Source organism: Anser brachyrhynchus (genome assembly GCF_964034855.1).
Source record: "Anser brachyrhynchus genome assembly, chromosome: 4".
NCBI lineage: Eukaryota > Metazoa > Chordata > Aves > Anseriformes > Anatidae > Anser > Anser brachyrhynchus.
Window position 1 is genome coordinate 22550662 of NC_137698.1, and position 24637 is coordinate 22575298.

General features: G+C 36.7%; 1 protein-coding gene across 1 annotated transcript in view; it reads right to left on the reverse strand.

The window, feature by feature from the left end:
- LOC308194612 (uncharacterized protein) overlaps positions 1-24637 on the reverse strand; it is a 975354-nt gene that overhangs the window by 158746 nt on the left and 791971 nt on the right. Inside the window, exon 21 of the mRNA XM_080590727.1 lies at positions 6279-6436. The gene's annotated coding sequence lies outside the window, so the exon portion shown is untranslated. The remainder of the gene's footprint in view (positions 1-6278; positions 6437-24637) is intronic.

The following is a 24637-nucleotide window of genomic DNA, read 5'->3' on the forward strand; positions in this document are numbered from 1 at the left end:
ATAGTCATCTTCAGATTGAACAGGAAGATGCAACTGAAAAAAAAAAAAAAACAACAAACAACTGTGGAATGCAGGGAGAGCTTTAGATTGGAGTTGTACTGTATTGCAGAGCTGGGGCTTCTGGAAGCTGTATTGCTTTTGTGGCAACTATGTAAATCAATGGTAACTAGTGAGAAAACGCTCATTTTGATACAGTTCTGTTGAATCTCTCAAGGGAGAAGAAAGTTTTTTGAGACCACTGACTTGACAGATGCTGCTCAGAAATAAACAAATAAATGTATCAATAGATGAAGTTTTCAATTTCTCTCAAAAATCAACTTGTACACACATCTCAATTAAGGCACGGAATCCACTGAACCTTTTCCAGTCAGACGTGTTAACTGTGAAATAACTGCAAAACAGACAATATTGCATGATGTCTTAGTAGAGGTAAACATCATGCGTTAGAAAAGTCAATTACATGCATTTTGATACCCAAATATATATGTATATATAATATATACATATGATTCTATGATCACAGATGTGTGTATGTATTTAATATATAAGCAAGGAAAAGGAAGAAAAATATCAGAACTCAAACCTTTTTTCAATATTTCCCACTAGTTATGGTGTCTACGACTTTATGCTTTGTAGCAGAGAATATAATATATATTATATATAGGAGCGCTCACATTCCTATGTTTTTGTCCTCCTCCTATTGACTTCTCCTCTGATGTTCAGGAGAAAAAAAAAAAATCATAGAAAAATGCAGTATGTATTTTTAACAGTTAGTCTGAGAGATGAATTGAAGGGCTTTATAAATGAGGTGTCTTCAGAAAAGGTGCCACTAAGGAAGAATTGGAAGAAGAAAAATTATGCTTTCAAAAGGTAAAGAGATAATAACAAAGCCTCCACTAAACACAAAGCTTCCAGGAAAGAGGAGTTTCACAATGCTCTGACTTTAATTACCGTACATTAGTTCTGTCCAGTGAAAAGAAAGATAGAGAACATTTGTTCCCGATTCCTGTGTCTCTTCTGTTTATTTTAGGAAAGATGATATCATAATAGCATTCTTCACATCTCAGAAACAGTACTTTTTGGAGTTAAATTGTCATCTTAGTACAGTAACATAGAGAAATCTCTCTTTTCCATAATAATACTGGCAACAAAATACTTTATCAGGGGTATAACTATGCATAGAAAAATTATAATTTGCAATTGCTTATAATTTAAAATGTAATATTTTACAATGATTGCAAGATGATATTGCATTGTTTAAATTACAGCATAATAATTCATTCCTGCAGCATTCAGTGGCACTAGTCCTTTGGCCTCTTGCCTAACAATACACTAGACAAGAATTATTACATTGTAATTCACACCCTGTCATGCCTTATTGCTTAATTAAAGCATAACCCTTCATGACACGACAAGCAATTTGACTGTTACCATAATAGATTATTATCCCACCTAACATATTTTAGTTTTACAACACATTCTTTTTTTTTAACATGCACTGAAAACTATCAGAACAAATGCACATATGCTTCCTTCTTTATCTGTAAAGTGTGAAGAATACATACAGAACAAGTAGGTAAGAACACAAAGTTGTATTTTTTGTTAGAGTTTTTCCTTTAATAAACTGTTAGGGTATTTTTTTACTTCATTTAGCTTCAGCAGTTCATCATTGAAAAGACACTAGGATTCAAATCTCTGATTAGCTGGCTGCCTACATATTTGTCATACTGCTTGACTACCTAAATGGTAAATTTATATATAAAACATATACAATGAGACTTAGATTACAGTGTCTTTAAAATTCAGGACAAGGTAGCTGGCAGTTTAATTTTGTTGCAATACAGCAATTGCTATTCTATATTCAACATTAACTAATTCATGAATCATACTTTTCAGGAATAACTCCTTGAATTTCTCTCTGTGATGTTTCTCATACTGAAACCTGATAATATAGAAGGTTACCAATTGATATTAAAACATATTTGATTTTTAGCTGATATTCCAGTTTTGTAACAGTTAATGGAGAAACTCACTGACTTAAGCGAAAAACTCATCCACAAGGTGAAAGAGAAAATGTGTTACTAGCCATGTAAACATGCTTTGACATTCCAGCTTACAATATAATTATTTCAATTAATATTCATTATTTTATTAATTCCTTCACACTGTCTGAAAGCGTGAGATACAACACAGCAATTTGGCTATTAATAATCCTTTACTTTTGGCAGTTACCAACTCAAAATTAAAATATGCAGCCATGGAACTCAGAAATTTTGTGTGAACAAAAGCCTGGACTTCTTGAGAAGACATAAAGGCAAAGCATACAAAAAAAAATTAATAGAGAAATTATGTATATCATACCTGATAGATGTGCTACAAGTTTCATATAATATCAAGGTGCAATTTAATGAGGTTGCACTGAACTCTGTATGTCTGCAAGGTGACTGGGTTGTCCCTGGAACTCTCTGCTGTAACTATAAAATGTCTATGATGTGACTGTGATATAACTGAAACAGCTGCAGCCTTTGATCATATGCTGGCAGTTTATGTACAGATGCAGAATGTGTAATAAGGGCACACTTTATTAACCTGACTGATGTTCTGTTATTTTACTGGTTCCAAAAGCCAAAGGAGACTAGGCTCTACCATGTTATCCTGAGAATAATTTATTGTTGCAACTATTCAAAATGAAATACCTATCATTAATGTCTAATTCATTATCATAAGCAAGAGGTATACATTGTTCTCGGTTGATTTGACATTTGCTATGATCTTTAAAGCTGGTGCTATAGCTAGAATTATTCTTTTGAATTAACACGAACTACATTTTAACTACCGTTTAAAACACTTGCCAACATTCTGAATGTATGCTTATGTTTCCTGGTAATAAATATTTCGGCAGATACAGTCTAGTGAAACTCAGAGTGAGCTATTGCAATTTGGTCAAGTATAAAAATACATGAATTCTAATGGCATGATAACGAAGTTGGACCCTGCCAGATTAGGGTCTGTATTACACTGTAGAGAAGCAGAGAGCAGGACACCTCCAGTTTTGTGACACTGTGCCCAAGTTTCATCTTGGCTTTCCTTGAGAAGTTCACACATTTTGTTCCTACTGAACTGTCCAGGTTTTATACGACTCAACTTTCTCGAAGCAGCGAATTAGAGTGCATATTCTTTCCAACTGACCAGCAATAAAGAGAAAAATGTAGTGAATACCTAGGTGTTACGGCTCCATACATGCGATATGGAAATTATAATTACAACACAGCTTACAGGTAAATACAAAAAATTGTAGTGTGTTACTTTGTCCAAAGAGTTATGTCACAAAAAGATGAAATAACAACAAACTTTTCTTTCCAGAGGTGTTAACTTAAAGATGTTCTGTGGAGTTGGGTTTACATAGAAATTAGTGACAGTGTTGAAATTCTCAAAAAAGATCTGCTTCTATCTCTGTACTCTTAACTCTGTATTTAAATTTTGTTTCATTTTTACCTCACATTTTTACAGGAAAAAGTATAAACACCTGAACTCTAGGTCACTCCGCTACCATATTCCCAGTTTGTTTTCTTCTGCAGTCTTTCACAGGAAATATACATTTTTATAACCTTGTTGGAGACAAGGGGGATGTTACAAAAATCAATGTACTCCTTTAATAGGACTTCTCTCTGTCCAGCACCTGCCCTATTCAATCCTGGGTTTAGTTTTCCTTTCAGTTCATTTATCTACAACCTTTGTGCTGCAGCTGGGGAGCAAATAGCTGTAAATACAACAAAAAGGAGGGAAACTGTAAGGAACAGATGACTCAGATGACTGATGTGTGACAATGCCCCCCCCCCCTTTTTTTTTGTTTGTTTGTTTGTTTGTTTTTTGCTGGAAGACCAAACAACCTTTCCTTCCTTCCTTCTTTTCTCAACACCAGCACGTGCAGTTTGGACAATCCCAGCAATACTTGGTTTCATCCCAACCTCTCGACACAGAAGCAGAGAGATCCAGCAGACTTCGCTGGGCTCCATTACTCACTGGGGTACTGTTTAGACTGAAGGGTATAAGGAGGTGTTTCAGCTTTGTTTGTCTGCAGTGTAGTGTATATTACTGCTGATTATCTTCTTTAATAAAGGCAATAGAAAGGAAAGTTTTGTCTGTTCTTTACTACGACTACATGACCTCTTCTAGAAGGTGAATTATTTCCCTCAGATCAATTATGTATGCTCATGGGGGAAACTGATGTAATTCACCTGCATCCAAGGCAGGAAAGCAGGAAATAGAAAATAAGGCAGAGCAAGCAGGGAGGTGCTAAGGAGTGGGGACTCTTGAGATGAACAGGTTGCAAACTCATAGACACACCTCTGACGAATGGGATGTAAGAGACTTTTCCCAAAGAACTCAGAAGAGACTGTATTTTTTGTCCTAGCTGAAAAAGTCAGTGGGAGTACCCGGACAGAGAAGAACGAACTGACCTACAAGGACAAAGTACAGCATATGGAGATTGACTTACAAACCCTCTCTATTTAGTCCTTTTCTGAATCTTCTCTATTTTAAAGTAATTCACTGTGCTAATTTGTGTTCAGCTAAAACATTTTAACCAGAACAATTCAGGGTCTCATCAGACCTTAACCTGAGGATAAAACGAATTACAAAAGAAATATAACAGTCAGGAGTTTCTACTGTGACCATGCATAGTGGAGCCAAATGGTGTTTTGAAAGATTGGGAAGAATGTTACTGCTTTTCTCACAGTCTTTTTCCTAAACAGCGTTATTTTTCACTACAACCTGTCACCATTTACAGATTGTTTTTCCCTACTCTTTGCAAGTCTTGCTTTGCTGTTGTTTCTAAAAACACAAACTTAAATGGAGGTTTTTTGTTCACCACCTCAAAACTATAAAGTTTCCAACATCCCAAGAATTTGGCATGCAGCTATTTGATATTTCTTCTGTGGGAAGCATAGATTTAAATTACCCCTTGCGGTTTTCTGAGCAGGCCAAGTTTCAAACATCTCAATTAGAAGTTAAACAGCCCCCAGACAACATCTGTTTACATTATTTTTTTCCACAGATCTATTCACTTTTCATCTAGATACAAACAGCCATATCTGTTTCTATTCCAGAGTTAAAGATAAGTCAATAAATATTTAATCTTCTCCAGTATGGGTATTCATCAAGGAACTGCAATTCCTTTAACTCTCAAACACAGCACATCAACTGAACTGTAGACTTGTCTTTAGAATCCTAAAATATTATCTCTAAAATATATTTAAATATTTTACACACCTTGAATGTTTTCATTCCCATTTCTAGAAAAGAGTATAGATGCCAGGTAAATGTAAACTATAAACACTGAAAGTGGACAGATTTCTTTCTAGAAAATCTGATATCTATTTCAAGAGTTCACATTTCACTGAAATTTGTTATAAGTCATCATAAATGCATATTATAAATAAGGAACTAATAAGTTCATTTGATACTGTTTGAACTTATCCAGACATTCAGGCAAAAAAATCAGCCAAAAGCTGATTCCAGAGACCAAATGAATTGTCATTATACCCTGAATTACTGTTTAAACCCTAGAGAAATCTTTCTGTAGGCATATGTTTGGCCTCATTTCCAATTTTTTTGTTGATTGCTAATACTTCATATATGCCATTTACAATTTAAATCCTCTGCCAAATATCTCTCTGATATATTCTAGCACCTTTTATTGGTTCCTTTCCATCCAAAATGTTCTCATCAGTACATTTTTGTTTCAATGGACTTCAGCTCAGAAGTCATTATTCAATAACCTCAGTGACTTCATCTTAACCGATTCCAGAATAACAGGGTTAAATTAAATGCAAAGTAAGGTTCATTATTACAGTACTGCATTGAAACATGGAAATAAATGATTGCTCGATAAATACTATAAAATCTCTACTTCAGAGTGTGGGTCAAAATTAAAAGAACATTTACAGATAAAACACCAGTCATATGCAGCTAAATATCTTGCTTTAATACCAAAGAACTTTGATTTATAAAGTACGCATTTAAGATCCCCAAAAGTGTTGCCAGCTGACTTATAAGGTATTCTTGCTTTTCAGTAGTGAATACTGTGTGATTACTCAAGTGTACATGACTGAATTAAAAATGCTCATTTTTACAGTAAAGCAAATGTTACATCTAAACACTGAAGAGAGGAGTTGACACCCATGTAATAAACGTTCAATAGCTCTGCAAGGTTTTCCCCCTCAGGAAAATACAGATGACAGCAAAATATCTTTCCTTACAGTGGTCTGTTCACCTACCTTTTCTGATGAGTTGGCTGCAGAAAAATGTAGAAATGGAAAGCTCAATTAGTGTAATTTACGTATCCTTGGATGTCAATCATTACTGGTGAGAGGTGGGACTTTCAGGATCTCTATGCATTAATTAAGAGCTCATCTCAGCAGAGTAGTCTTTCCACCTAAGGACCAAAAATAAGTTTTAATTAGAGTCTGGAAGACAGTGTGTCATATACATATAAAACTAGTTCTTTGGTGAAAAAATGAAAGTAATGGGACATTATTAGTAACAATGGAAAGGGCACAAATCTCTTGCTTGTACTTAAGTTCAGAATATAAAAGTATTTCCAGTATATATGAGTCTGCCTGAAATACTAGACAGATTCTGAAATGTTACGTGGACACCACTCAAATTTCAGCCAGGTTGTATGAATGCCAACATTAGTAGTAGGTCCCTGTCGAATTATTGATGCTGAGCTGATGTTGATGGAGGGTTATTACAGAGCTGACGTTAGACTATATTTCTCTCTCTTAGCCAGTTTTCTGTTCAAAGCTGTCTTCTGACTGCAGGTGCAACAGGGAAAACAATGCAAGCTCAGCAAAAGGGGGTGAAGGGACTTGTACGATGCATCACGTTCATTCACTGAGTGATACAATACGTAGGCAGTTGTTGGCTGGCCTTCGACACGTCAAGGCCCAGGAGAGGTTAATAACTAGCTGGGGTAACTGGTGTCAGCTGCCTTAGAGAGCTTTGCTTGTGGAATGACTTGTCTGAGGATCAAATATAATCAAATATTCTGCCTAGGACTCACTAGGGAAATAATATAAATAATTGATTATATCATTTATAAATTAAGGGAAAGAAAAAAAAATTTAAAAGCTGGTCTGGAAAATAAACAGATGTGAAAACAGGTGTGAAAAGGGACAAAATTTAGAGAGGAAACAAGTTTATATTCTAGAGAACAAGAAGAACCTTGTTTGTCAATGGCTGAAATAAGAAATATTATGAACTAATAAAATACAGATAGTCTACTCTAGGAAGGATTAGAGAGAAAAAAATAAAATGTCAAACTACATTATGGAAAAAGAAAAGAAACACTCGTAAAAACTGGGATTTCAGTGTTCTGAAAATTACAGTTACCAAAGGACTGAAGCTAACATAAACATTACATGATATAATTAATAATTATGAAGAAGGCTATCACACAGAAAAAGAACAGATAAGGAAGGCATATCAGAAGGAGGAAAAGATTTACTATGAATTTTAGAGTACCAGAACAAGTGTTATGACCTTCTTCATTGCTATTATATTTCATAGTCTCTTACGAAGGTATTTGTAAATACCTTTAAGAGACAGATATTTTTCTCAAAAACCTGTTTGAGAAACACATGCTATAAATTTTCCTACCTAATCAATATACCTGACAGGTAATGAAAAACAGCAGCAAATACAACAAAACAAACAAATGAACAAACCGTAGCTATTGCTGATAGATTGTTTAAAATATTTTCTTCTAAATAATATGAGATGAAACCAATACTACAGTGAAGGTACATCCAGTCTTTTAAAGACATTCAGAAAAATGTGGACAATAATTTGATGTCCTTCATAAAATTTATGTCCATATCATTAACTCTTGCAAATGTTTTCTTACGCATTTTTTCCAGCCATGAACTATTTGCTATACAATAGACTTAGAAGCGCTCTCCAGAATTTCCCGAGTAGGGATATTACTGTCTCTTGGCAGTACACAGCAATGCATCCTTTGAATGCTAGTACTGAAACTCATATTTTAAAAATTCCAACATGTATTCTGAGAATCATTTCTGACGTATTACAGTACTGAACAGAGTATATCCTAGTGCTGCAGATATATGCATATTACTAAATCTGACAGCTATTTCTCTGTAGACTAAAGTTATTTTTCATGATGACAAGATTTCAAGAAAGGCTATGTTTTCTATGGCTGAGTCCACAGGTAAGTATTTTTAAATGAAAAGGGAAAGGAATTTATCCAGAGTTTGTCACTTGTGGTCTCTTAACTGAAGCAGAGCAGCAAGTCTTGTTGTCTGCAGTCTCCTGCTAGTCATATTTAGCACAGTTCTTGTCAGCTGCTTCTTTTGATTAAGAGGATGGCAGAGATAATGGACACATTAAGTTCCAGAACAGACAGAGAACCTTTGCACCTCTAAACAATGATATGAATTTTGTAATGATTTAATTTGCTCTTATTTGCAAGCGACAACGTCAGGAACGGAATCGGTGGACTCCATGTTAGCAGCACGTTGCCTTCTCAGCCCTGTCTCTTCTGAACTCAAACTCCAGAACACTGCTTTGGAAAGCAGCCATAAAAGAGGCTAACTCAGACAGTAAAAGCTGGATGATCTACTGAACTGTGACTGAGATTTGTGACCTGCCTTAAAGTGAATCAGATTCAACCATGAGGCTTCTTACAAGCAGCTCTCACCAAGAGCCTGGCAGAATGTCAACACGATTGCACTAAACCTTCGACACGAGGCTTGCTGAGAGCCACAAGCTACCATGTATTACCATTAAAACAACTTTTAAAGGTAGAAGGATTCAAAAGAAGTATTAATACAAAAACGGCAATTCCTTTTTTTTTTTTTTTTTTTTTTCCCTTAAAACTGAGGAATGTGATGTAGCAATTGAATTACATTGCACATACAATGAGAAAGAGGAACAAGACTACTATTTCTTCAGGCAGTTTCCTGGCTAACTTTAAGCTCTCTACAGAGGCATGAAAGTTTTAGGTCTTGTCCAAAGTCTTCTCTGTGGTCAATACAGAAAAGGAAAGGCATCTCCAGAGATCAAGCCAGGCTAAGCTTCTATCTTTATGCTCACTGTAGAGGGAGCACTGGGCACCAAGGCTCCTACCTTGGGCATCTTGGCAATGCTTATATTTAATTGCAATTAATCTTCATCCTACAGTCTGATTTTCAGAGGTGCCTAGTAATTAAATCCCAGTGTAACATTAACATCTAAATTTGCAGATAAACTTCTAACAGGAGGTATGGGCAAGGATTTCCCAGCTTTCATAACATTAGCCAAATGCTGATAAACAGTGCTGTGGAGAGCTCCCGATTCCCACTGATACTGATCAGTGGCTTACCTGCTCCCAAATGCAACATTGTGAACAACAAAAAAAAAGACAAATATTTTCATATTTATACCTAAGGGTATTTATTTTTTCTCTCTGTGCTCAATACATCACTTTTTTTTTTTTTTTGGGGGGGGGGATGGGGGGAACAAACAAATACTGAATTGTTCCATTTGAGCTCGTTTCATTCTGCTTTACCTTATTTGTTTGCTTTCATCATATGGAGACCAGAACAATGATAACATTTGATCCATTTTCCACCATCCACATATTATTTTCTCTGGTTAAAGACAACCTAAGGGATTTCTGTGATGCTTCTATGAGATGGAAACTAAGGTGAGTAGACTCAGGAGGCATTGAATAGCCTACGGCATACAAACTAGCCATTCAATCTAGGAACTGACTATGGGTTTGGAATTTGGGGATCTCAGTCCATAGTCCGTTCTTTGGAAGCTGATGAAACATCAAACTGATGACACTTCAAAAACTTTGCTAGAATCTAAAATTAAAGCTGAATATTAGTATATTCACACAAGGGGTGGAGATAAGCTGAGATACATAATACCTAACCTTTAACCCCTATTAATGACTGTAATCATCAGTTGCTGCTGGAATGGTAGTGATGTCATATAAGTCTTTATGTGAGAAATATAAAAAGGGCACAAAAAACACTGTAAAATATAAAACAATAAAGAAAAACGAATGTAAATTTAAAAGAAGTTTAGTAACAGAGAAAGAAAATGCACGAGAATTTCTCCGTGGCCAGCATTATCTGTGGATCAAATGCTCTTACTGAAATTCATCCATTTATCATACAACATTGGAGTCACTTTGAAAATGATTCCGTTGTAGTCAGCAACAACCAAATTGTGGATGGAAGTTATTAATCAGACAGCCATACCACAGTGTTTTCTACTGTCAAGACAACAACCACTGCTGACTCTAATGAATAACAGAAGAGTTTGTTTTAAATTAGGATGCACCTGTATGTGATAACTTTTATTTCAGCATTTTGCTGCCTCGTTTTGCTACTCAATTAACCTTTCCAGTCGGTAATTTTTTCTAAACTTTCTTAATCTCAACTTCTGTGTTAGTTCATATGAACAAAAGAGAGATACATTATTAAACCAATTAATGAAAAAATATCAATTTTGACATATGATTACAAAAATTTACTTGTTTTTTGATAACTTCTTCAATTCTTAACTATATAATATTGTAAAGAACATTATGGTAAATTTCTTAAGTTATTATATTATAATATTTTTCAAACTTTTATTAATTGTGGGGGACAAAGGAGATATCAGTAATATTTTATGATTACTTTGTGTTCTTCAATTTAGCTGACTGATATGATTCTGGCTGGATGGATAAAACTTTGCGAGCAAAAGCAATTACGACAGGTAAGATATAATACAGAAATACCAAGACTTATTAAGAAAGAATTAGAGGAACTATGAATTGAGAAATGTCTATCTGTCTGACTTCAACTAGATTAACAGGCTTGTTTTCCTCTTTGGAATTTTAAGACCAGAAAGGCATTAAAATATTAACAACTATCATGGAGAATGGAAGAGAGTAAGCAAACATTGGAAAAAACAATGCAAGAGAGATTTAGAATGCAACAAGGCTGCGTAGAAAATCTTAAGGTTCTATCTGAAGCAACTGGCATTGCCTAAATGTGTGAAAATAATATGTTTTAAGCACTGTGTCATGCTTGCTCGTACACTGTCGTGCTGCCATGTTTTGCTGACCTGGGCAAGAGAAACTGCTATTATCTTCAACCTTTTCTATACTTGTGATGTGGCAGGGAATGGGTAGCAAACTTCTTTATACAGAGATGATCTTCATCACTTTAATCTACCTATGTAGATTTAATCTTTAATTTTTCCTTTGCCACAAAATCTCAAAAGAAAAAAGTTGTCATTGAAACATCAAAATTTAATGTTGGGCTCACAAGGTTCACCTTATCAAAAAAAAGGAAGTAGCATCCTAGGATCAAGACCTAGGAATGGAAGAGGGAATAATATACTTTGTCTGAAGCAAAACTTGTAGAGAATGCATAAGGGCTGCACAAGGCACCAATTGGCATGGAACTGGGGCCAGAATATGAGCAGGGAGGTGATATGATCCACCAGTACAGACTGAAGTTAGGGGAATGCCTGGATTCAATCCTGCAAAAGCTTGGGCACAGTCTGTTGCCTGAAAGACAAGCCTGCAAGACAGACTGGGGGAGAGATCACAGGTGCGGTGTGCCCCTGTACTGTCATAACAATAAATAAGGTTATCTGTCATGATCAAGCCATCTGGAGAAATACTGTCCTGAATAGATGCTACACATTTATCTAAGGTTACAGAAAGTACTTAATATAACATTGACTTGGTAGGAAATAGTTTGTGTTCTATAATTAGAGACAGTAGCACAGGGAACATGCATGCAAAAATTGTAGGAAGAATATTAAGGGCATTTTGGTGGTTTTGATTTATAAGTGATGATATACAACACTAAAAAAGAAAAATAAATGACAGTTAAAATGCTACAGACAGCAGTTGTGGCAGAGGTTTGAGTCTACTATTCAAGTTAGCGACCCAACAATCGCTGCCAGGATTTCATTTAATCCTTTTTATAGAAATTATTTAAAGCACAGACCAGTTAAATCATTATACTTGAGCAAGTCATATTGTAAGAAGATGATAATCCACTCTGCAAGTACTACATTCACAAAAAACCCACTCCATTTGTCCTCTGCTTTGTCTTGCTAGCAAGGTATGTACCTTGCTAAAGCTTTGTGATTCAGGGCATGTATGTGAGTTCAGCTGATCATGGGTCACCTGTGGGATAAAACCCGAATTATATCTGAAAGAATAGGATATGGACTGAGATGTTGCTTTGTCCTACTCAGCCTCTTCTGCTGTAGAACACAAAGGTACATTAAGGTTGCTTTTTCAGAAATCTGAATAATCATTAAATCTACTTTTCTACTTCTATCTCTTTGAACTCTCTTTAGTCTAGTGCACTCTCGGCATGCACCCTAAAGTCATCATAGGAAAATAAACTTCATGTGTAACGTCTTTTCTGGAAAGCAGACAGGTAGATGGAGATATATTATGTACCACCCTGATAGTCTACAGTGCGTGCAAGTGAAACCAGTACTGGAATTAATTCCAGTTCCTTTGAGTTTTCCTTGTAACCTCTCTGCTGACAGCCTCAAAATCTCCCTAACTTTGCTTATGTAAGATGTGAATGAACAGGACATACTCAATACTCTGAGAAAGACTCGCCTGTTATCTGTTATCCATATCAACTCCACTTCACCGCAGAAAACTTCTGTGGCAGCAATTTTATCTACAATCACAAGGTTGCTGCAGTCTCAACTATAAACTGAGAAAAAACAAGCCCTTTCTATGGCTATCTGTTCATTCCTGATAACTTAGCATATTGAACACACTTGTCTGCAGCACCATCTTTTTGTGGGCTGCAACATATGGGGCTTAATAACATGGCATCAGACTGCAATTCTTAGCCTGGCCTTTCCCCTTCTGCTTCCCATTGTAAAGGTGACTCTCTGCTGCTAGCCTTCAGCGGCTCTCACGGAGGAAAAGAGCACCTTGTCAGAGACCGCTTTCTAACTAGAGGGCTCCAGATGAGCTAACCTTCAATACAAATATGATGTCTTCAAGCATAAATCCCGTCTTAGAGTTAAGGATGTAGTTACTGAGTGAAGACGTTAAATGTAAAACAACAGGAACCAGGTTACCTTCCATACACCTCCTGCCTTTATAATCAAGGCAAAGTCACTGCAGACTTTCTGTTTAGTACCCTTGAATCAGTTCACCTGCTGCTAGAGTACTGCCCTTACAGCACATGCCAGACGATAGCAATAAATTAGCACTTCTTGGGAAGAGTGGGGCGATATCAAGTGATAAAGAGCAGGGCACAGGAGTAACATTATAAGCACCATAGTACTGGGGTTGTGTCAGGCCCCGACAATTTAGAATTGTAGTATTCTAATATATAGTAGTATAACTAATGGGTGCTATGAAATCATGTTCAGCTGTGAAAAATTAAACTGTTACCTGTCTATAGCAGCTGGGAGAATTAAAAAATAAACAAAACTTCAGCAATTCCTTTTTCTGAGTGGCCTGATGCATCACTAAGGATTAGCTTACTACAAGACCTATATTACTGCTTGTGGACTGAGAGCTACAAGCTCTAGAGTACGTGGCAGAAAGATGATTAATTGCAATAATACTAATTGTAACAAATTAATTTTTAAAACTGGAAAAATATTTTTAATATGTATTTTTTAATAAATCCAGAGTTAGAAAGATGTTTGTGCTTCTTTTATCCATTTTTCACCTGAATTTTGAAAATGAGAGAAAATTCAGTGCTTTCACAATGTGGATAGCTGTACGTGGCACTTTTATTGCCAGCCTTTATGATACTTTTCTAAACCTCTTTGATTTTTTAAAATACCCTAGTTGAAATGTTTGACCAGAATCAAGGCTGTTTTTTTTTCTCTTTCTTTCTTCCCTCTGTTTGAGCTGAGTAGTGCAGGAACCTGCATATGTTGGCACATGACTTTCCAGCAGTACTGTACCGTCCTCTGGCTGTAGCAGAAGTACCCTTCAGTGACTCACAACATATTCCATTCCACCAGCAATAATGAAACCTGAAATGTTTGAGAAAAGATATTGCTACTTTCCTCTACTCATGCACAGGAATGCCACAAAGGTTGGCAGTTGTACTGGCAAACTTCTCCACCAACCAGAAATATACTGTGCTTACTTCTTATAGCAACAGTCACAGAACAAAGTCAAACTGGACTTTGTTAACTCTCTGTCTTTGCAGCGTAAGTGCTTAGTGGGAAAGGTTTCCTAAAGGCTTGCAGAAGGAGACAAAATTGTCATCAGCCTAACCTTGCAAAAGTCCTCAGGCTGAATGCAGCAGTCATTTTTACAGTTTTATCTCAGTTGTTGCCAATCCAGTACCACAGTTGTGGTTCAGAGGCTACCCCAGCTCTGTGACTCATAATTAAGCATCGCATCACTGCCATCTCCACTGCCAATTAGTCACGTGGGCTGAAAACATTCACTAGAAAGTCAAGGTTTCTTTTCCATATGCTGCTTTGGTATATTTCTCTATGTTTAGGTAATGTCGTTAAATCACCTGGTTCAGATTAAAGATCTTCAAAATGCGATCTGAATGATGGTGGTGAAATTGTCTGTTTAGCCAAGGAATGATCTGCAAGAGTATCCATTCATACCGATCAGTGGGATCAAATTTGTCAGCAGTTTCCCCTGAGAACCCAACTAAAAATAGTCTAATAGTGTGTTCACTCTGACAAAAATAAAGCAACATCAGCTTCCTTATGCACCAGAAGAGCAAAATAAAATAAATAAATAAATAACAGAAAACAAAATAAAACAACAACAACAAAAAACACAACTAAATGTGTGAAACATTTAGCTTTTTATTTGCATCAGTTAAAAGTGTAAAGCAATAATGAAATAAAGCAAATTTATCTTTTATCGCCTTTACCCTATGGCTCACAGCAACTGTGATAATGTCTTTCAGTGTGCGTGACACTGTGCTTCTGCTCATTATACAGAACTAATGAGAGTGATACCCACACGAAACTTTCTGTTGCTAATTCTAATAGCCTGCCTTGATTTGTATGTACAAATATCTATGCACGTATTTGTTACTAGGGTTCCTCTTATTCAATCACTAAGTCAACAGAGTGATCTCCATCAAGACAGCTTGTATTTATCACACTTCATATACTTAAATCATATGCCACCCAATTAAGTAAAGTCCAAGGAAATTCTTGATTGATTCTGAAGTTAACCATATGGTTAACTAGCAAGTCAGCAGAAATTAAATTCATTACCAAATCTACATTTATCTATTTACTACTAAATGCCATTGTTTTAACGTTAGTTTTCTGTTCACTTCAGTTGGCTTAAAATGGCAATGACAGTTTACTGGTCATTGTCTGTAATCTAACCAGAGGATACTGACGTGTTCAAAAAGGGCACAAATCCCAAAATAGTTCAGAGAGATTCTTTTCTGACAGCTAGGTTGAAATAAAGCATGACTATGACATCAAGTCATCCTGGATCTTGTACTGAAACTCTAAAAAGTGAAACCAAGCTATTCCTTAGTTTCTGCCCCTTTCCTCAGAATAGCTATGAGGGTAGGCCACAAAATAAACCCGGGATTTTTCACAACAGCCTCTAACCACTTCCACTCACTTCCCTCCCTTGTAAGAACAGGAAAAGCTCACACCAAACCAAAACAAAATTCAAGGAGCATCATTACAGTTGTAAAAGCAAACTCTCAGAAATAAGATTTTTCTTTCTTGAGTATCTGCATTTTGATACATTCTATATTCGCTTGATCATATACTGCTTGTCCACAGCTTTTTTGCCTTAGTAAGCAAGGAATGTGCTCTGGGCGTGCATGAGGATCCCTGCATGAGGGGTGCTGCTATCTATTAGATCATGTGTGATAAGCAAAGCAGGTGTTATCAAAAGAGCCTTTATAATTAACTAAACTGTCGCTATGTACAAATGGATTATAGATCCTTTTCTTATGGAATTTCTAGAGGATACAGTACAACCATTAAATCATGTTTCTCACTGCTGGTACCAAGTGGTGTACTCTGGTTTTGGGGACATGGACCAGACTTGAAACTTTGTCATCTATATGAAGAATAATGAACATTCACAACTTCAAACATCACTGTAGCTGTAACAGTAAGCTGTGTCATGAACATATGAAGAGCTGTATGATGCTGAATTTACCCCCCCAAATGGTCAGCATCTTAAACTGCGTAGTCAAATCAGTAGATTTTTCATTTTCCTTACCCCCTGTGCTCACAATGAGAATCTTAGGCTTAGCCTTGTAGAAATGTAACTGTCTGGATTTCTGACTCTTGCTGTTTTAACCCTAGCTAGGTGCTTAAAATTTTCAAATGGATATTTTAATCTGTGAGGTAGATAAAAGGAATGATTCACCTTCTTACTAGTGTGCATAGGGATAGACGGACTCTTAACACTGATTTACAGATCGAGGCAGGGTATATGTGCTGCTAGCACAAGAGCATGAGATAGGTACTGAAATGTCAAGATCTTATGAGGCCAGTTCCCTGTGCAATGCCATCAGTATCAAAGTAGTGGCACACATACTCGGGCACAAAGACCTTAGTCATAAAACCTTAGGAGAACTTGAGAGCCCCATCCATTTGCCCCAGCTCCTATGAAAAATAAGGATAATCACTTCCCAGGTGGGATTTGAAATGAAACTAAAAACAATTTGTGAAACTCATGCAATGGTGGTTGAGGACCATGCAAAGGGTCTGGCAGAAATTAATAACTATACTGAGCACAGACTTGGAACTGTGCACAATTAAAAAATGCCTTGGGTTGAACTTTGTACCAGGATGCTTCAACAAAATATCAAAAAGTCATCCCAGCCTGATCCTATAGTCTGAGTAAGGAAGAATATGCAAAAAGAATGTAAGGAATCATGTAGCTTAAGACTGTAGCATATGATATATAGAAGGCATCTAGTTAAAATTCACACAGACAAACTTAATTACAGAATTTGTAATGCCCATTAGGCATTAGGAAAAGGGTACAGGCAGGAAAAAAAATTTGCAAAGACCTTAAAATATCTTTAAGCTCATAAGCAATGAGTTTTTTCATGGGGCTTCTCACTAACACTACTTAAATTTATGTATATATGTAAGCAGTCTAGTAAATAACTGAGGCCTGAAGCAGAGCTGCTTCCTATTGCAGTTTTATTCTAGTGCCACTGATACTGAGAGAAGGCAAGAGGTGCAAGTGGAAGGAAACTGATCATGCATGTTGTGCTGTGTCTTAAGCAAGCACAGAAAAATCTTGGATCAGAGAGATAAAATTCAGAAATAACCAGTCTATTGAAGTGATCCTTTGGATACAAGCACTGGAATACAACTTAACAAGCAAAAAGATAGGCTTTAAAAATGATTTTATAATCAAATACGTAGTTTCAGCAGAATAAGTAATTCTCACCACATCTGTATTTCAGGGGTTGGATGTAAATGCAAGTACATTTGCATTCCAAACAAGCCCAACTAGGAATAAATATTACAAAAAAATTGCAAATAGTTTGTGCAATACTACTCACACATCCTAACTATGTGAATCAGGGACCTACAGCAACTTCCAGTTTCATTTCTGGCTCTGAATTCCTTTAATTTTGGTGGCGCAAATTTGGATAGGCACTCTTTATTATTTTATAAAATTAGGCTATACAACAAAACGTTTTATTTCTGGTTGCTCCCTCCTTAACAAAATATTGACTTCTATTTTTTTGATTATAATGAAAAGAGAGAAAGCACAACTGATGTGGAAACTGAGCAGCTGGGTAAAACTATAATAACATTCCTGTTTGCTCTGAATAATTTGAACTGAGTCTTTGTGCTTTTTTTTTTTTTCCTTCTTTTTAATAATTAGAATAGCAGCAACATCAGGAGAAGCATAAGATTATTTGGGGGGGAAAAAAGTGTCTCTTGATTTACCTGAAATTTAACTCTTTTCTTGTATCTGCTTGTACAAAACAGAATTTTACTCAACTATGTTGTTCATCTGTAATAGCACCCAGCATCCTGCTATGACTATGAAGGCAACTGAAGGCTATGTGGATCTTGCAGACCTTCCTTTGGAATTTGATCTGTGCAGTATAGAAACATTACGATTTGTAGCTTTTGAAAATACTATGCACATTTATGATCTTACATGTTGAATGTTAACAGATAGATCTTACACCTTGTCTGAAAGAAAAACAAAAGGTGACATACTGGATGTACCTAAAATAAAATATAAGAACATGTGCAGAAAAACAAACAAACAAAACACCACAAAAAAAGCAGTTTAAAACATGCATAAAAGAGGAATGAATGTGAAATGACATCAAAGGAGTCATGTTAACTAGTGTTTGCTGTCCTAAGCAGGCCTGCCCTTGTGCTTTCAAGATGTCCCCCGCAGAATGTAAGACTGGGGTTGCATGCTGTTTCACACGCAACAGTGGGCAGTGTTGTGTTGTGCCTCATGAGCATGGCAAGCAGGGTGCATGAGTAAGTGCTGTTTAGACTGCATAGCATACTTCTGTACAGTCAGCTAGTAGAAGGTGCAGGTGCAATCATAACTCATTTTCAGCTGTTTTCATTCACTCTGAATGCAACCCTGTATGTATTCTTGTAAGGTCTGGCTCTCCAATTAAAGCTACACAAGAAGAAAGGAAATTCTACCTTCTGTGAAGCTGCATAAGACCAAGTAAGAAATTGCTATTTTAAAATCACTTATACCTTTGAGAACTGGCACTAGTGTGGTACCAGTCAAGCACGTACAGACTTCTACTCACTTGTCAGTGTAGCTCAAGCCATTACACGTCAGATTCCACTCTGAGCTGATACATGCTTATTGAGTTGTACAGCATCTGTTTGGCAGCACTGAAGAAAACAGCACATCACACTAACTTGAGAGTTACTTCACGGAAAAAAATCAGATATCTTGTTTTTAGGAGTATAATACTGAAGCACTGGTAAGTTGGCTACAAATTCGTGCAGAAATCAGAACTCCATCAGGGTTCCCTTCTTGCTGTGCTCACTACCAAGATATCAGGGCCAAGATGAATGTATGTAATCTCAGCCTTGCGAAGGAGAATAGTTCAAAGTGCATCAGACGGCGATGCTAATGTTCAAAACTTGCCCTGCAGACTAATTTTTGTATTGGCTGAGATGAAATCAGGAGGCTAGTTGCTGCCATTTGATTAAGGGTAATCAAGTAGGTTAGGTTTGGCTTTGATAATATGTAATTTGTAAATGAATCCACCTATTTAATTTATCCAAGACCAGATTTATATATCAAAACACCATTTTGGTAGCCATTATAAATTCCATTCTTTAAGTATTTTAAGTTAGTTTTGCAAGAGTGACTACTTTAGTACTGTCATACACTTAAGTATAGTATTTTAAGCTTATTTTAAGTGATATCTACAGTAACAGAATCTGTCCTACAATGGTAGCTAAGATGATACTATTCTTGTCTTTTTTAATTATTAGAGTCTTTTAAGTTGCAGGGAGAAAGACTACAAGGATATTCTGTGCAGAGTGTTACAAGATGGAAAGGTATAGAATCAAAGACTTGCCTGCAGGCACCAAGGCCTCTTGTTGCAGCAGCTCTTTTTACCTGCACAATTAGAAGACTTGTTTGAGTCTGGTAAGATTTCAGTGCATGTGGCATTTATTTCTATTTTATATTTATATCCTGTGACAGAACTACTCATATGAAATGCACAGGGCTAATTTACTCATGTCTTAATATGAATAAGTTGGTTGATGTCTCTTGTGATAAACTGCATTAAATTCTTCCCGTTGTGTAAGGTTATAATTATGCCAATGAGAGAGGACATTGCTAGGATCTTTAGATGTAGTAAGCATCTTATTTTCTTTGTGTCCTCTAAGAAAAAAAAAAAACTTTTTGAAGGGGAAAGGGATGAAATAAAGAAAATGTGGAACACTCACTGTAATGTAGATATTTTCACCTTCTACAAAGCACTATATCTGCATATAATAAAACAGAACTTTGTTCATCATACTTTTTTTTTTCAATTATGTGAAAATACATGTTCTAATAGCATGTTCATAAAAGAAGGTAATAGTAAGTCTCTTAAACTAAAGAATTCTATCAAGGTAAAGAAGAAAGGAAACAAAAGAAGCTGTACGTTGCTAGTATGTTGTGTCATTAGCTGTGGCAGGTCTTTAATTGCCATAGACAAGATGACAGAAACTACTTGTATCATTTTTCTGGAATATTTATATACCAAAGTCATTAGGGATCTTGAGCTTCATTAAAAAAAAAAAAAATCTCATTAAGGAATTTTCAATTTTTAGGCAGAAAGCATATCCTAAGGCAATATTTTGACCTAAGTCTGTGATGCGTAAGTGAATTAAATATACCTAGAAGAATAACTGGGAAATCCCTTCAGGAGAGGAAACACCAGGGTAATGTAGAACAAGCTATGATGGACATACCTGTTTTTTTTGCTTCGCTATGTACAGGAGCTGTGGTAGAGGAAGGTGAGATTTCTGCTCTTTGGATGGTTCAAAAACCAATTGCAAGTGGAAAAAAAGTCAAAGCCACTTGACGGTGTTACATGCTGCTATTTGCTTAAAATTCTGTTATGTTTCCAGATTTATCATTGTTTTATCAAGTGCAGAGATGCAATGTAATGGGTTTACGTGGGTGTGCTTAGAAATTTTAGAAATATATGATAGGAACGATATGTAAAGACTTGAGGATGTCTAGCAAAGATTCCTGAAGATGGCTATACATGTTTTTTCTTTGCTTAGGTAGCTCACATATACAGCATGTTTTTTTCTATTAAAAGATGGCCAGGATGTACAGAAGAGGATAATATGAAAAAGGTGTGCACTGTGAAGCGACAGAGAAGCACAAACCAAAGTGACGATGGCAGGGAGAATGGGATCATAGACGGTGGGGAAGGAAGCACCCAAATTCCACAGTCAATGTTGTATAATACTTTACATGGTTTCAGGGAGAAAAAAAATCCTGAAAAAGAGATTCTACTCTGGATTCTACTTCTGGAAGAAGGCAGAGTATAAATATAAACACAAGTGAACTGAAAGATCTGTGAAAAACTATGGAGCAACCACTAAACTAGGAAGTCTTAATCCCTGCAGATTTCAGGGACAGGATCTGCTGTCGAAATATAATCTCCATCACCAAATAGAAGAATCTGAAAGCAATGCAACAGGGTGAATGTCGCAGACTCCTGAGCTGTCTTTTAGATACTTTTCCAAGGGAGGCACTCTCTTGGTGTCTTAACCAAAGCTGTTACCATAACCACTGAAATAATAAGGCCCATTTTATAATCTATAGCTTGCAGAGATAAAAGCAAAACAGTTTTCTATTAAAATATATTTCTATAAATACTTACTTTTTAGATTATTCTTGTGTATCTGTGATCTAGCAAGATGTCCAACAAAATAATTGCAAGAATGCTGGTGCCTGCATAAATTCCTATTTACTTAGAAGTCAGCAGGCAGCCTCCAGATTCAAATTCACCACATCTCTGACCATATGATGTATGTTGAGGGATCAGAATCAAATCAAAGCTCTAAGTCACAGTATCAGAAATGGCTAAACAAGCCACGTCTGTTTATCCCCCAAGTTAGCAAGAATGTGTGTTAATAATCCAAGACTGAGAAAACAGATTTCATTTTGGTGGAGAAGGAAGTTTTACATACATTTATATTGTTTCCTGATGGAAAGCTACTTATTGTTTCATTTTGATGTTTATACTGTGTGGCTTTATACTTCTGCAGTTGTCTTTTTAATAAGCTCTAAATGAATAAAATGCACTTTGCCACTACAGTAGGGTGAAAGCTCCCCAAATCATTACAGCCCTGTGAGAAATCTGAAAGAAAATCTGGATATGCGAGTTCTGTTTTATTTACAGTATAATTAAAGTAATTATTGTAGTGGGTAGAGCAATATACTTTTTATAATTCCCTAACTGAAGTGAGATCTTGGATAAATAATAGTTATTCGTTGACCTGACTGGATACATTATTTATTCTTACAAGATATCGATAACCTTATAATTCACAAGAGAAACAAAACCACAAACGAGTTTGTAAAGGCCAGCAATAAATAGTCTAAATAAGGAATGTACCCAGGTACAGGTTCAGTGGATATTTCTTTTATATAATAATACTAACAAATGCTTCCATACAAAAAAACTTAGATTTTTAAATATTACTCTCATAGAAATCCACATCTTTCTGTTTGTTTTTGTTGTTTTGTTTTTATGATCCTAATAGGTAACTTTTCCCTTGATATAACTTTTTTTTTTTTTCACATACTGTAATTTTGTATGCACTTGTGTCAAAGAAATATTGTCTTTATTTTGCCTATTATAAAATGACTGTATCTCTGGCACTAACACAAACCTGATATTTTTCAAGTAATAAAACATATCCTTAGCATGATCCACACCCTCATATGATTGCAGGCTCGTATATTTTTGGAGATAAATCAAGGTATGAGGGTTTTCAGTGTCTGACAATAATTTACAGAGCACTTGCCATTAAGGGTTCATGATTCTAGTAGTTATCAAACTAGAATAAATGAAAGGCTGCAGTAATTCCCTCCCCTTGGGAATAGCTGAAATAATACAGCTGATAGAGCTAAGAGCTGTCAGCGTACGTTTCCTTTTTGCTGAGACCCATTAGCCTCCAACATTCTTAAAATTCCAGTGAACAAATGAAAACAGTGAGACCCTTTTACAGGGCAACTTGCACAATATTTGACTGAATTTTCTTAAAAAATGAAGATACCAGCTTTTCTTTGGGTTGCAGAGAGGGGGGCAGGAATAGATAAAAACAAATAAATAAATCAGCAGTCTTTTTTTCACTATCTCTATGGGAATGCTAAATTCTCTTTAGTAGTTATTATATTAAAATTCCAAAGCTTATCTGAATACTTGCTAAAATCTTTGACTGTAGCATCTAATGAGAATAGAAACAGAATATTTCACATAATGCTCCCCTTTAAAATAAATGTGGCTCTAAAGATTTGATAGAAAAAATATGTATTTTTTCCTAGAAAGCATTCTAGAACATCTTGAAGCTGACCACAACTGTTCTTATTTTGAACAAGTTGTCCTGGTTCCAGCTAGGACAGAGATCCACCAAAGATCCACCAACTTGAATAAAGATTATCTTCCCCTCCACCTGAACGAACCAGTGTCCACCAGCTATTAGGGGTAAACATTCATCTATGCAAGGAAGACAATATGGTGGGCACACACACCGCGCCACCCTGTGGTTTTACCTACGTGACCATGGAGAGGACATGAGAAAATGGGATGGAAAATCTACTGCGACCCTAGAGGCACGGGTACGTGAATTGCAAAAGAAAACAATTGGGAAAAAGGGGTTCTCTGAAAAGTTTGCTGCTCCAACTTCCAGCAGGCAGTCCTTTAAACACAGAAACGAAGATTCTGACCAGGACTAGAGGGGCCCTGCCTCCAGCCAGGGGGAGGAAAGGGACAATCGAGTTTATTGGACTGTGTGGATTCGATGGCCTGGCACGTCAGACGCACAGAAGTATAAGGCTTTGGTAGACACCGGTGCACAATGTACTCTAATGCCATCAAGCTATAAAGGGCCAGAGCCCATCTGTATTTATGGTGTGACGGGGGGATCCCAGCAGTTAACTGTATTGGAGGCTGAAGTGAGTCTAACCGGTAATGAGTGGCAAAAGCACCGTATTGTGACTGGCCCAGATGCTTCGTGCATCCTTGGCATAGACTATCTTAGAAGAGGATATTTCAAAGACCCAAAAGGGTTCCGCTGGGCTTTTGGCATAGCTGCCTTGGAGGCAGAGGACATTAAACAGTTGTCTACCTTGCCTGGTCTCTCAGAGGACCCTTCTGTTGTGGGGTTGCTGAGGGTTGAAGAACAGCAAGTGCCGATCGCTACCACAACTGTGCACCGGCGGCAATATCGCACCAACCGAGACTCCCTGAGTCCCATCCATAAGCTAATTTGTCAACTGGAGAGCCAAGGAGTTATCAGCAAGACTCATTCACCTTTTAATAGTCCCATATGGCCAGTGCGAAAGTCTAATGGTGAGTGGAGACTAACAGTGGACTATCGTGGCCTGAACGAAGTCACGCCACCACTGAGTGCTGCAGTGCCGGACATGCTAGAACTCCAGTATGAACTGGAATCAAAGGCAGCCAAGTGGTATGCCACAATTGATATCGCTAATGCATTTTTCTCCATCCCTCTAGCAGCACAGTGCAGGCCACAGTTTGCTTTCACTTGGAGGGGAGTCCAATATACTTGGAATCGGCTGCCCCAGGGGTGGAAACACAGCCCTACCATTTGCCATGGACTGATCCAGTCTGCGCTGGAGCAGGGGGAAGCTCCTGAACACCTGCAGTACATCGATGACATCATTGTGTGGGGTGACACTGCAGAAGAAGTTTTCGAGAAAGGGAAGAAAATAGTCGAAATCCTTCTGAAGGCCAGTTTTGCCATAAAACAGAATAAAGTTAAAGGACCTGCACGAGAGATCCAGTTTTTAGGAATAAAATGGCAAGATGGACGTCGTCAAATCCCAATGGATGTGATCAACAAAATAACAGCTATGTCTCCACCAACTAGCAAAAAAGAAACACAA